Genomic DNA, 14,828 nt, shown 5'->3' on the forward strand with positions numbered 1-14,828 from the left:
CAACACCTTCTTCTGACCTCCACAGGCATTGCATGACACAGGTACACTTACATACATGTAAGCATAACACTCATACACATAAAAAATAATAAAAATAATAAATAATATTTTTAAAACATCTCCTCAGGGCTGGAGAGATGGCTCAGTGGTTAAGAACACTGACTGTTCTTGCAGAAGACCCAGGTTCAAATCCCAGCACCCACATGGCAACTAACAACTGTCTGTAACTCCAGTTCCAAGGGATCCGACAGGCCTCTTCTGTCCTCCATGGGCATTGCACAACACTGGTGCACTTGCTTACATGCAGGCATAACACTCATATACATAAAGTAAAAATAATAAATAAAATATTTTCTTTAAATCTCCTCTCTGACCTCAACTGTTCTGCTTCCCCTAAGCCTAACCCTAACCCTAAGGAGCTGCCATGGGCCACTTTTGTCCTCACACCCCACATTTGTTTGGCTGTTCCCTCCATCTACAGTACCCTTCCCTCAGCCATCCCACATCTCAACCCTGCCCATCTCTGTTCCATTTGCAGAATAGCAGCCCTCCAAAGATATACATGACCTGTGAATACTCACCTTCCATATGGTCATTTGAGAAATCAATGTTAAGTATCCCTCATCCTGCATGGAGCAGCCAGCCCACAGATGTAGCCAAAAGCAACCTGGGAGGAGGTGACTAAGCTAAGCATCCTGAGATAGAAGGTATATTATCTGAGTGCAATGTAGTGACAAGGTCTTATGAGAAGGAAACAAGATCATCAAAGTCAGAAAGAGATGCCACCATGGAAATAAAGGCAGGGTGGTGCACTTTGAAAGAAGAAGGGGCCCCTGACCCCAGGAATGCAAACAGACCTAGAAGCTGGAAAAAGCAAGGAAGTGTTGTGTTCGTTATTTTTGTTATCACTATGACAACATACCCAATAGAAGCAATATAGGGGAGGGAGTGTTTGTTTTGGCTCAAGTCCACAAAGCAGGGGAATCCTGGTGGCATGAGGCATCTGGTCATGTTGCATCCACAGTCAGGAAGCAGAGAGCAATGAATACTGGTACTCAGTTAGCTGTCTGTTTTTCAGTCCTGGTCCCCAGCCCATGAGATAGCGCTGCCCACATTCAGGGCACGTCTTCCCACCTCAGCAAAACCTCTCTGGAAATACCCTCCCAGATAAGCCTAAAGGTGTGTCTCTTAGTTGGTTCTAAATCCCATCAAGTTGACAATCAAAATTAACCATCACATGGTTAAAAGCACTGATCAGTCTTACAGAGGACCCAGGTTCAGTTCCCAGCACCCACACAACCATCTATAAATTCTAGTTCCAGGGGATCCGATGCCTTCTTCTGGCCTCTCTAGGTACTGCATGCATGTGGTGAACTTTTATGGAGGCAAAACGCTCAAATATATAAAACAAAAATAAATAAATCTTTTTTAAAAAAAAGATTAACCATCAGGGTTCTCAGGCTTCCCACCCCCCATAAGGAAGTCTTTGCTGTCCACACTTTGATTTTAGTCATAGAACCCATTTCAGACTTGTGACCTCCAGCAATGTAATATAGTAAGTTTGGGCCAGGTGTGGTGGCACATCTGTAATCCCAGCACACAGAAAACTGAAGCAGAATACCCTTGAATTCTATGGCAACCCAGGCTGCATGCAAAGATCTGTCTTAAAAACAAACAAAAAGATGGTAAGTTTTTTTGTTGTTATAAGTCACTGGGTTTATGGTAACTTCTTACAACAGAAACCCATTCCTTAAGACCTCTTCCTCTGGGTAACCCTCCCTGCCCCTTCCCCACCCAGCACCCCATCTTCCTCCCTTCTCTGAGCCCCTACTGTGTCTTACCTGAAATTCCCTAGGATACTGCCCTTTCATGCCCTACTACTTCTGTCTACACTTTCTCCATAGCCCACTCGGGTACCCTGATTGCTCATCTAGCACTGATAGACCCGGGTGTGGCTGAAAGTCTACATAGAGCACAACTGTAGGATACCTGGTAGATGTATGGTGTCTATCTTAGATGGTGACCCCACCCCCATGGAGGTATGGGACATTTTCCTCCATCTCTAGCACACAGACAGGAAGAAAGGCCTTGGTGATGGGGGTGAGGAAAAACAGGAGAGGAAAGCAGCCTGACCTCACCCTGGAGCCTCACAGAGACTCCACTGCACACACAGCCTCACACATTGAGATTTTTAGGCCACATTTCTCCTTCACCCTACCCCCACCGCCTGAGTTATACAGGGTAGGGTGGAGACTGACCAGTGGGTGGGGCTGGCCCTGTTCCATGGTGCCATGCCCTTCCCCAGGCTGCCTCCCTGCCTGGTTTTTCTGTACCTGGTGCCACCAGGCATCCAGATCTCCCCACCCCTTCCGCATCACAGGAGGCTGACTTAGGGAGTGAGTGACTCATCCCACATCCCTCCCACCCTGCCCTGCCCCTGCCCCCACCAGACCCTGGCCCCTTTCAGCTCCATCCTTGCACTACACTGATTCCCAGCCCCCTGAGTGCTGAGTAATGCCCAGCCCCACTCTCTGTACCCCAGTCCAGGACAGCCCCCCTATAAACTCTCTATCTGCCTCAAGGAGGAACAACAGGTTCTGACTGTCCCAGCCCAATCTCCAGAGCACACATTTACAAGACTGGCTACCCAGATCAAGGGTAGCCTGGCCCCTGTCCACTCCCTCTTTACAGCCACTGTGTCCCTTCCTTACAACAGCCTTCCAAGAGAAATGGTTATCTCATAGATAAGCTCCACTTCATAGATAGGAACTAAGGCTCTGGCAGTTAGAATGCTAACTCCAAAGCTCCTGCCTTCAACTATAGAACACCTTCACATCCTCTTTGAGCAAACTCTGGGGAAGTCGAGAGCCCCAAGGGAAAAGGCTCAGCATTTAGAGTCCGAAGCCCTGCAGTAAAAGCCATTATTTGTCAGTGGCCTGGCCTTGGGCAAGGCTCTCAGCCCCTTTGAAATACGTGGGTCAGAGGCTAGAAGGCTGAGGAGAGAGGTAGAGATATCTGCTTTGGAAGCCAACCTCAGCTCTGGATAGATCGGCAGCTGACCACTCCCCAGGCTGGCTGCAAACACCTGGGCCAAACTACACTTTATATATCTTAAAGCCCCGGCTCTAAGGGAAGGTGGGCAGGGAAGGTGGGCAGGGCTGGATCATTATCCCTGTCCCTGTCCGAGAAACATCCCAAGGAGGCCGAGAGCCTTACCCAAGGCCAGCCAGCTCATGACACAGAGCCTTTTGTCCTCAGGCTACCGAGCTTCCAGGCCTGCGCCAACACATCCTGGGCCAGGACAACTCAGCTCCACAGCACCCCCTGGAGGCCACATGAGACTTGACGCTCTGCAGCCACGGTGGCTGCAGCTTCTTCCAGCGACTTTTCTGCCTTGCCGACCTGGCCCAAAGCTGAGGAACCCTGCCTGGACACCGCAGAACCCACACTCCAGATTGCTCCCTAGCCTCTGTACAGCAGCAAAGGGGATTGAACTAACAGTGTTATAAGAGGAAGAACCCCAGGAAAGCCAGAAGTCCAAATACTTGAGTTCTGCCGGTGCTACACTGGGCATGTGTCTCTCCTGCTCTGGTGTCTTCAGGGAAAGAGGGCTTTCCTCCCAGCTTTAAAACTAGTTTTCTCTAACACTTCTGTATTTCCTGGTGTGTTTCATGGCCACAAGGGGCCGCTGCAGCCACAGCGGTGAGGGCACAGGCTAAGGAACCTGTCTCTACCTGCCCCCAGCACGCCCTGGGTTACCTCCAAGTCCACCCAGTTTCCTGCCTCTGAGTAGCTGGCCTGCTAGAGTCACAGTATAACTAAACGTTCAGGAACTTCCAAGAATCCCCTCACATCACATTTTTATTGGGAATGGAGTTCAGTGGGACCCTTAGACGACAAAACTGTAACCATGTTGGAAAGACTCGAAACACATCCAGTGAGACCTAGAAACCTGTCTAAGCTCCCCCACACATACGGCTAGGAGAAGATGCCTAAAGAGGATCACACCAGGCTAGGAATTTGGTACACACTGGCTCAAAGCCAGGCTCTACCTATCCCAATTAGATGTTTGTCTAACAATTAGATGTTTAATAAGTCATTGATCCTCTCTGAGCCTCAGCTTCCCCCAGGACCACCTGATAGGGGCATTGTGGAGCAGAGGTCAGTTCTGGTCTAGGAGCCCTCCATTAAGACTTCCACTTCTACCTAGAGGCACCCTACATAGACAGAAAATGTGGGCACGGGCAACTGGGCCATAGGACCCTGAGCTGCCGCCAAGATCACTAGAAATCTATGTTGGGACTCCACAGCCTGAACCCAGGAGGCTTTGTGGGTCCCACAGGTCCAATGTAGTTTTTTTTTTTTAATATCTTCATTATTTTTATTTTATGTGTATGAGTGTATTGCTTGTATGTAAGTGCACCCATGTTATGTAATGCCCGCAGAAGTCAGAAGAAGGAGTCGGATCCCCCTAGAACTGGAATTACAGACAGTTGTTAGCCTCTATGTGGGTCCTGGGAATCAAACCCAGGTCCTTTGCAAGAGCAGCCAGTGCTCTTAACTGCTGAGCTGTCTCTGCAGTCCCCAATGTGCTTCTTAAAGCTCTTTATCTGCTTGTCTCCAGGCTTTGGTGTGTGCAGTCTCAGCTCCCTTCCACTTCCACCAGTTCTTTTCTCTTGTCCTATCTGCTTTTCCTCAACTCTCTCCCCTAGCAGCCCCTCAAGTCAGACTGCCAACCCTGCTTTAGGCTCTCTAGCCTGTATCCCTTTCCCAGCACAGCCTACAGCTCACTAGACAAGGTTTCTGCTCACCTGTGTACCCCCTGGAGATGGCGTGGCCCATGGGGACAGGGACTGTACGCTCACTGACTACTTGTGAATGTGTGACCAGGAAGGGCCTGAAGGAGATGCAATGCGGACTCTGAAGACTGTCGCTCTGGTCTCCCTGTCCCCCTAGCTCTGTCAACTAGAGTCCTTCTCTGATGTTTGAAGGCTCTGGCTTTCCCTTGTTCTTTTCTGTAGTCCTCCTGGGTTTGCCAAACTTTTCCTCTGGAAATTCCAAAGTAGCTCTGGTGTGACACAAACAGAAAGGAAGGGAACCAAGGGAACGGCAGAGAGGAGTGTGTTTGCTTTGCATTTCGAACTAAGAGAAAACTAAAATAGCTTTCCTCTGAAGCTAGATGGGGGTGGAGGGAGCTGAGATATTAGAGAGAGAGAGATGAGTGCCCCAGAGGCAGAGAAAACTTGAGGAATGCGGTCTTTTGATGCTGTTTTTAAAAAATTAATTTCAGAGCCATAAATCAGTAGAGCCAGAGGCCCCTCACCCCAGCCCCAGCCCTTATTACTCACATCTGCATGCCTACAAAGGACAGACACTGACCTCCTGACCTCCAAGAGAAGTCAGTCCAGCTAGTTCCTGCCTATCTAAGCCATTGTCACTTGAGACTTGACAGTCAAGGTTAGATCTTCACAGCTCTAGAAGGGACCTCCTCTAAATTCAGAGGTGCTCTGCCAGGTGAGGTGCTGTAAAGAGCACTCACATTGGAGCTAAGGCACCCTCAGCCTCGAATCCAGGTCCTGTCACTTATAAGCTGTGACAAATCACTGAACCCATCTAAGACAAATTGTAGTAGTAAGAACTGATGACACAGCATGTCTCCTATGTGGGGACCTCTAGGTCAACAGGAAGCTCAGTCAATAGGAATCTTTTTTTTTTAATTTCATATGTATGAGTGCATTGCTTGTATGTATGTAAACACACCTGTGTCGTGCAGTGCCCATGGAGGTCAGAAGAGGGCACCAGAACCACTGGAACTATAGTTAGGAATGACTGCTAGCCACCATGTGGGTGCTAGAAACCGAACCCGGGTCCTCTGCAAGAGCAGCCAGTGCTGTTAACCACTGAGCCATCTCTCCAGCCTCAATAACACAGCTCTTGCCTGATCAGTTACTGGAAGGAAAGAGATGCTGAGAGCTGGGGGATTGAGAGGGGTTTCTCCCCACCATCCCTCAAGATTGGCTTCTGCAATTACAAGACACAACCATCTTCCCTTGTTGCACACTGCCCCGGGGTGGGGGGGAAAGCTTCTCAGAAAGTAGGGATTCCCTGTCCAGCTGTGGAAGTTGAGTCAGGACACCCTGGCTATCCTGACAGCATCCATCAGAAATGGCCATCATTTCCCACCATGAATTCACACTTTGTGGTCAAATAAGTCTGATAACTTCTGGGTACTGTAACCTTTTAGAAACTCAATCAAGTACTTTAAGAAAACAAAGGCTTTTTAAAAGTTCTGTATATCTGAGGGGCTGGAGAGATGGCTCAGTGGTTAAGAGCACTGACTGCTCTTGCAGAGGACCCGGGTACAAGTCCCAGCACCCACATGGCAGCTATGAGCCATCCTTGACTCCAGTTCCAGGGGAATCCGAAGCCCTCTTCTGACTGCAGCATTGCACGACACGGGAGCACTCACATACATGCAGGCAATACACTCATATAAAAAAAATGAAAATAATAAATAAAAATTTTTTTAAGTTCTATATATTTGGCTGTTTACTTCCATACTTCCTCCTGGGTTTGAGCTAAAGGATTTTATAGGGTTTGGGGCTTTCTCTCTCTCTCTCTCTCTCTCTCTCTCTCTCTCTCTCTCTCTCTCTTTGTGTGATGCATATGTGTTCAGGTGTTCTCACTAATGCATGAGCATGTGAGGGCCGGAGGTCAACATCAGGTGTCCTCCTTCATTACTTTCCACCTCATTTTTTTATTTCACTTATTTTCGTTTTATGTGTATGAGTGTGTTGCCTACGTGTGTGTAAGTGCACCCATGTCGTGCAATGCCCGGAGAGGTGAGAAGAGGGCATTGGACCCCCTAGAAGTGGAGTTACAGATGGTTGTTAGCCACCATGTGGGTGCTGGAAATTTAATCCGGGTCCTCTGCAAGAGCAGCCAGTGCTCTTAACCACTGAGCCATCTCTCCAGTCCCTCCACCTTATTTTTTGAGACAGTCTCTCATTGAACCTCAACCTCACTGATTTGGCTAGGCTGGCTAACCAGCAAGACCCAGGATTCATCTGTCTCTGCACCCACCAAACCCTAAGTGCTGTGGTTACAAACCTGTGCCACAGCAGCCTTTTATGAAACTCCAAACTCAAGTCCTCATGTTTGCACAGCAAGCACTTTACTGATAGACATGAGCCCAGCCCCTGTTTTGTTTTGTTTTGTTTTTTCAGGTAAGAAATTCTTTTATGGTTAGAATCTAAATATCTTTTAAATGTTTACATTTTACAGTAAAAAGGATCACGAAATACAAGACAGCATACATGCTTAAGTATCTAAATTTCTAAAGAGTAAAAAAGGAAGAGGAAAGTCATGACCTGCCGCGAAGCTGAAGTGTATGGTAGTAAATCCCTGAATGAATGCATCTTAAAGCTACAGCTGGGCTCCCTTGGGCTTCCAATTCTCAGATGTTTCATTTTGATCAGTTGTTTTTGAAAATATTTTTTATTTTATGGGTATGTGTGTATGCTTGCCTGAATTTATGTGTGTCACATGAGTGCAGGAGCCAGGGAAGGCCAGAAGCAGCGCTGGACCCCCTGAAACTGAAATTACAGGTGGTTTTGAACTGCTATGTGGGTGCTGGGAACCAAACCTGGGTCCTCTGTCAGAGCTGTAAACACTCCTAACCATAGAGCCATTTCTGCAGCCCCCAATTATTTTATATTTATTAATACCCAAAGGAATGTACACCAGACAAGTCACAGGCTCAAAAAATTCAGGAAGGACTCCAAGTTAGACTCCCTTTACCACTCTTTTTTTTTTTTTGTCTTTTTTGTATCTCCAGTTGACCTGGAACTCACTATGTCGACCAGGCTGACCTTGAACTCATAAAGATCTGACTGCCTCTGCTTCCCAAGTGCTGGGATTAAAGGCGTGGGCTACCACGCCTGGCACCACTCTCTTTTTTTTTTTTTTTTTTTCTTGCATGTTAAACATGATTATTTGCTATGGATTTTGATTTTTTTTTCTTTAGTATTTACCCAAGATTTCTATGAGGTCTGATGGGGATTGGAGGGGTAGTTTTTTTTTTTTTGTTTTGTTTTGTTTTTGGAAAATCCTAGTATGTGCTAGTCAGGCAAAAGTGAATGGTAGGAAGGAACTTGGTTTTATTCATGCTCAGGCATGAGATAAGAGAGAACAACATGTTCCTGAGGCTGATGGGGGCTGGTGACAGCAGAGATGGAGGAGCTCACAGGAGCAGAGAAAATTCCAAGACACTATGCATTGAGACTAGGGGGACAGCTCAGTCGGTGAAGTCCTTGCCTTGCATACACAAGGATCTGAGCTCAATTCCTAGAACCCACATAAAAATATAACATAGGGGCTGGAGAGATAGCTCAGTAGTTAAGAGCGCTGACTGCTCTCGCAGAGGACCCAGGTTCAATTCCCAGCACCCACATGGCGGCCACGAACCATCCTTAACTCCAGTTCTAAGGGAATCCGAAGCCCTCTTCTGACTTCCACAGCATTACATGACACGGGTGCACTCACATACATGCAGGCAATACACTCATAAAATAAAAATAATAAAATAGAATATTTTTTAAAATGTAATAAGCATTTTAAAAGCCAGGTGTGGCCGCACACAGCCTATGTGGTGAGTTCTAGGCCAGTGGGAGACATTGTATCAATAAAAGAAAGAAAAGCTGTAGGCAGCGCCAGAGGAATGACACCTGGACTTGTCCTCTGACCTCCACATGAAGAGACACGTGTGCACCAGCACATACACATACACACAGACTAAAGTTTCTATGTATCATGGATTTTCCCTGGCTCAGAAAGTCAGTGAGGACCCCCACAATGCCCTCATTCCTTCACTGTACCTCCATTGTGTTCCACGTACAATTAGGGTCTCTGATGAGGACACTGAGATCCAGGTGTGAGAAATAATTGAGATGGGGATTCCCCATTCATGTGTGACTGCTTGCTTCCCAAGAAGAGAATTTCCAGAGCTTTCCTGCTCAGGGGAGTAGCTATCTCTGCACTTAGTAGGAGCCCTGTGGTTGTTTTAGGAAGGGTAGGATGATAAGGGTAGGCTTGGGAGTCAGACCATATTTGTCAGATGAGCTACATCATCACTTCTGACCTGTGAGGGTGGTGGTTGGGGAAAAGTCAAGCCAGTGGCATCTGTACAGGGTTAGTCCTAGACAGAAGAGGTCCAGCTGCAACAGAGATGAGGCTGGGGTGGAGAACACCAACGACAATGATGACGACCACAGTTGTCATCAACGAAACACACTCCCTGGAGGAGAAGGGAGCCCAGCAGACACAGTGCTTAGCTGCAGAGTCGGGGCTCCCGGTGATGGGGGGATGGTTCTTGAGACAGCGACACTACCACCCCTGGAGGTTTCTCAGGCAACAGGGCCTGGGAATTTGAAAGGTCGTGCTCCCCAGCTCCACTGCAGCCTCTGTGCACTTGTCTGCTAGTCAGAGTCATCCTCCATTGGAGTGCATCCACAGCAAAGATGGTGGTTAGTTACACAGGCAGTGGGCTGAGTAATACTTAGCCATTGGGACCTTGTCCTCCACCACAGACCTGTTGAAAGGGGAGTGTAGAGATGACATGTCTGCAGCAATCAGAATTTAGTTCAGGCTCCTCAGCATGGCTTCTCAAGCATATCCTCCGTGATTTGCCCTCCCGCCTCCTCCAATTTATCCATCTCTCTCTCACCAGCCCCTCCTGCTCTCTACTTAATAGCAATGGAAAACAAGTTCCAGTTCCTCCACCCTTCCTCGAGGCCTGGCAGATACAGTTTCCCTGCCCAGAACACTTCCCATTCCGAAGCTATCACCTAGGGACACCCAACCCATCCTTCAGGCCTTAGCCCAATACCTCCTCTGTAAAGATGTTGTCCGATTTCCAGGATTGGGCCAAGCCTTCTTGCCCAGTGCCCCAAGTCCTTACACCACCTACAGAGTAAGTCAGCATGCCATATTGTGGTTGCTGTTACCTATTGGTGTCTCTTAGAGGACTCTGTGGGGACAGAGCTTCTGTTGTCTGCTTGGGGCATTATGATCATCTCAACACTAGTCACAGCCTGACCCAGAGCAGCAGGCCCATAATGAGCACGTGCTGAATGAAAGGACCAATGACTTGATAAAATTGGGTGGGGCTCCCAATATGCCAGCTGCCTTCAGTCTCAAACTTGACTCTAATGACTGATGATTTCTTGCTTCACTTCTCTGGGGTTCCTCTGACTTGACAGAGGTTTTTTGTTGCTGTTGTTGTTTTTGTTTGGTTTGGGTTTGGGGTTGTTTTTTTTTTTTCTTTTTTGGTCTTTTTGAAACAGGGTCTCCCAGTAGCCCCCAGCTGGTCTGGAACTCACTATGTAGACCAGGCTGGCCTGGAACTCACAGAAATCCACCTGCCTCTGCCTCCCAAGTGCTGGGATTAAAGGTGTGAGCCACCACGACAGACTTGACAAAAGTTCTTTACACAGCCCAATGTATCCCAGTCATGCTAAGAATAGAGAGGGGGCTCAAGTTGGGTTTGGCCTAAACCAAGATGAGGATGGCAGGTCCCTGAAGCTGAGGTACTGGTGGCAGAGAGACTCTAAAAGACAAAAGCCATCAGGTGAATGAATGTCAGACCAGAGTGTGTTGGTACAATCTTTGGGGCCTATCTGGTCCAGCACCCTAAACTCCTCATTCCTTTAACAAACTCAAAGTACTTTCTGGGGGGAACTAAGGCCAGATCTTTGCTCTCAGGAAGAATTAAAAATTGTTTAAAAGGCCATACTAGGAGGAATTTGGAGGCAGATCAGCCTTGCTATGGGTCACTTGAATAAGTCATACTCTACCTCTGAGCCTCAGAGGTAAATGACAGCAATACCCAACCCACATAGAATTTACTGGGAGCTTCCTCGACCACTGCACTCTAAAGAGCCTATCCTATCTTGCCACCAAGCCCAATAACCTGAGTTTGATCCCTAGGACCCACATGGTAGAAAGAGAGAACCAATTCCCACAAGTTGTCTTCTGACCTCCAAATGCACACCGTGGCACACATGTGCCCACACACATACAAACACATGCACATGCACACACACCCCCACACACACGCATGCACACATGCACGGAAAATAAATAAAAATATCATTTTAAGCCAGGCATGGTGGCGCACGCCTTCAATCCCAGCACTCGGGAGGCAGAGGCAGGCGGATCTCTGTGAGTTCAAGGCCAGTCTGGTCTACATAGTGAGTTCCAGGACAACTGGGACTACAGGGAGACCCTGTCCCAAAAAGACCAACACTCCCCTCCGTAATATAAAAAAAGTACACACAGTTGGGGGTAGGTAGGGAGGTGAGGGTGGATCTGGGAGGTGTTAGGAGGAGGAGTAAGAGGTGAATATGATTAAAATTGCATATATGAAATTCTCAAAGAATTAATTTTAAATATTATATTTTTAAGACAGGCAGCAAAGCCACTTCACTTTTTAAAAGAATTAATCTTTTTTAAGTATTAAAAAAAATCCCTCAGACAGTCCCCATGGTTCTCAGCATATTTGGGAGAATTGAGATGGGAATTAATTTCATTCCTGTTTGGGCCTGAGATTCAGAACCTGGGAGCCTGAGGCCGTGACAGCCAGCCTCAGTCTTAACAAGCAGGAGGCTCCAAAGGGAGGAGACTCGATGGGTCAAAGTTCTGAAGATATATGGGTGTCAGAATAACAGGAGAACAGAGTTGAGACGTTTTCGGCCACCTAGCTGTTACCCTCATCCCTCCCTTTGGCATTCACAGACCCAGGGAAACCAAGGACCCAAGAAAGCATCTGTCTGTGCAAGGTCACTGATTTCATTCTCTGCCCTTTGAACAGTCATTGCTTGCCACATAAGGCAGTTCTGACAAGCATCTATCTAGAGCAGTTGATGGAGGCTCATTGTTTAAGACTATAGAAGCATAGGGAAAAGAACACAGGCTTCAGAACCAAGCAGAACAAGATTTCAGTCTGTGCTTGATTGCTTACAAGCTGTGTGACCTTAGACAAGTTACTTAACCTCCCTCTCTGAGCTAGAGTTTCCAAGACTCCCAGCTTCAGTGAGCCAGACTTCATAGCCTGAAATCCCAACTGCTTAACAGTCTGTATGATCTTTTGGCAACTTATTTAATATCTCTAAACTAATTACAGTAATTGTGTACAGTGAAAATTTTAACAGTGGGCCAGTGAGATGACTCAGTGGGTAAAGGTCCTTGATCACAAACCCTATGACCTGAGTTCAGTCACCAGAACCCACATGGTAGAAGGAGATAGCAAGTTGTCCTCTGATCATGGCCATGCACACATAGACATGCACACAAAAAATTAGTAAGTAAAAAGAAAATACAAAGAGTATCGTGATTCAGTGACAGAATATGAATATGGTACTTAGCACAGTACCCTGCACATAGTAGGTCCTCAAATATTAGTCCCGACCCCTTCCTCTTGTAGACAGTTGTTCCTAATCTTGGTACACAACTTGTCCAAGGAAGAACAACCATATGCCATCTATGCTTCTTCAAGATGGAAGACATCAGTTAGCCTTCTCGTCAGAGCACAGGCTCAGGGTCAGACTCCCCCAACCCAACACGCTGCATAAGCCTGCAAACAAGGTGCTAATGTCCTGAAGACGGAGGTGCCCTGTGCAGTTCATTCTGGCAGAAGTAACTACAGAGACACCTAGCTTCCAAAGAGGCAGTGCAAACAATTTAGTGGTAGCATGCACTGGAATGTGTGACCAAATCCATGCCTGCAGCTAGTGTCAAGAATGAACTTTCTCTGGACTCTGTGGCCTTCTAGCCATGTTCTCTGACAATTCTTCCTGGAGGCTCTAGGACAGACCTGATGTCCTTTAATGGCCTTGCTACAGGGTGTGGTTCTTGTCTTTGCCAGGAAAAACCCAGATGGGTACAGGATTCAATATTAAATGTAGTTGCTGATGAAAGAGTCCTTGGGACCCAGGCACAGGTGTTGAACAGAGGGACGCTCACCACATCCAAAGACAGCTCCTCGTTTTCCACCTGAGTCACCTCTATCTGCATCTTCCCATCTCAGCGGATGACAGAGGCCTCCAGATATCCTTAGCCCCTCTCTCTCTTTGGCACCATTCAGTCCTGCCGGAAATCATGGTTGTGTTCCCTTCAGGATATGTCCAGAACCCACCCACCTGTAGCCATCTCCACTCTGAGTGCCTGGGTCTCTCTCTGCATTATAGCTACCCATTGTTTGGGTCTCTCTCTGTATTACAGCTCTCCAGTGTCCAGGTCTCTCTCTGCATTATAGTTTTCCAGCCCATGCCTGTGCTTGGCCTCTTCTCAAATAGCATGTCACTCCTCTGCTCAGAATCCTGTGTTAGTCATTCCCATCAACACGGCTGCCATAAGGACTTCAACATGGTATCAGATTGGTCTGAAAGGCTCTTGAGGCAGCGAGAATGCAACTGTGTTTAGAATATGGAACTCTAGGGCTGGAGAAATGGCTCAGTAGTTAAGAGCACTGACTGCTCTTGCAGAGGACCCAGGTTCAGTTCCCAGCACCTACATGGCAGCTACGAACTGTCCTTAACTCCAGTTCCACGGGAATCTGAAACCCTCTTCTGACCTCTGTGGCACTGCATGACATGGTGCACTCACATGCACGCAAGCAATGCACTCATACACATAAAATAAAAATAATAATTAAAAAAAATATGGAGCCGGGCATGGTGGCACACACATTTAATCCCAGCACGTGGGAGCAGAGGCAGGCAGATCTCTGTGAGTTCAAGGCCAGCCTGGTCTACACAATGAGTTCCAGGACAGCTGGGGCTACAGGGAGACCCTGTCTCAAAAGACCAAAAAAAAAAAAAAAAAGAATATGGAACTCTACAAGGAACATTAATAAGATGCCTGTGCTGAACTTAGGCAAGAACAGTGCACTTGAGGATTTCAATTCTTGACTCTGTGGGTGACTCACCAGACATGTTCCCCAATTAGTCCTTTAAATTTTCATTTCCTGGGCTGGTGAGAGGGCTCAGTGGGTAAAGGCACCTGCAGCCAAGACTGATGACCAGAATTCAATCCCTGAGACCCACGTGATGAAAGGGGAGAACTGACTCCCCCAAGCTGTCCTCTGATGTCCACACATGCCCTGTGACACACATGCATGCATGCCCCCACACACATTATAAATTCAAAATAAATAAATAAGTGTAAACTTTTTAAATTTATTTATTGTAGTTACAAAACTGAAGTAGCTAATACACTCACATTTGAATTTCCTAAGTCAAAGCATCAGTTACCATCTGAACCATGACAGCTACATTATATAAAGGTTCAGATAGGCAGAGTCTGGTGGCACTAGCCTATAATCCCAGCTATTCAGGAGGCCAAGGCAGGAAAATTGCAAGTTCAAGACTAACCTGAGCAAATTAGCAAAATCTAACCTCAAAAAAATATTTTTTTGTCTTTTTGATACAGAGTCTCCCTGTAGCCTCGAACTCACAGAGATCCACCTGCCTCTGCCTCCCAAGTACTGGGATTAAAGGCATATGCCACCACACCCAGCTATATCCTCAAATTTTAAAAAGCAAGAGAGTACTGAGGATATATCTCAGTGTTTACCTAGCATCTGGGTTCAATCTCGAGCGCAGAAAAAAAAATGTCAGACCATGATCAGGAAAGAGGGACCCACAGATCTGCAGCATTATTTGGAACATTTCCCAAGTATTAGAGAAATTAATTAATTCGCAGTACCCTGAGCTCCCAACTATTCTCAAACTCCACCCTGAATTGTCTCCATAATTATAACTAAGCCAGAT

This window comes from Nannospalax galili, unplaced genomic scaffold (genome assembly GCF_000622305.1).
Source record: "Nannospalax galili isolate Female #2095 unplaced genomic scaffold, S.galili_v1.0 scaffold137, whole genome shotgun sequence".
NCBI lineage: Eukaryota > Metazoa > Chordata > Mammalia > Rodentia > Spalacidae > Nannospalax > Nannospalax galili.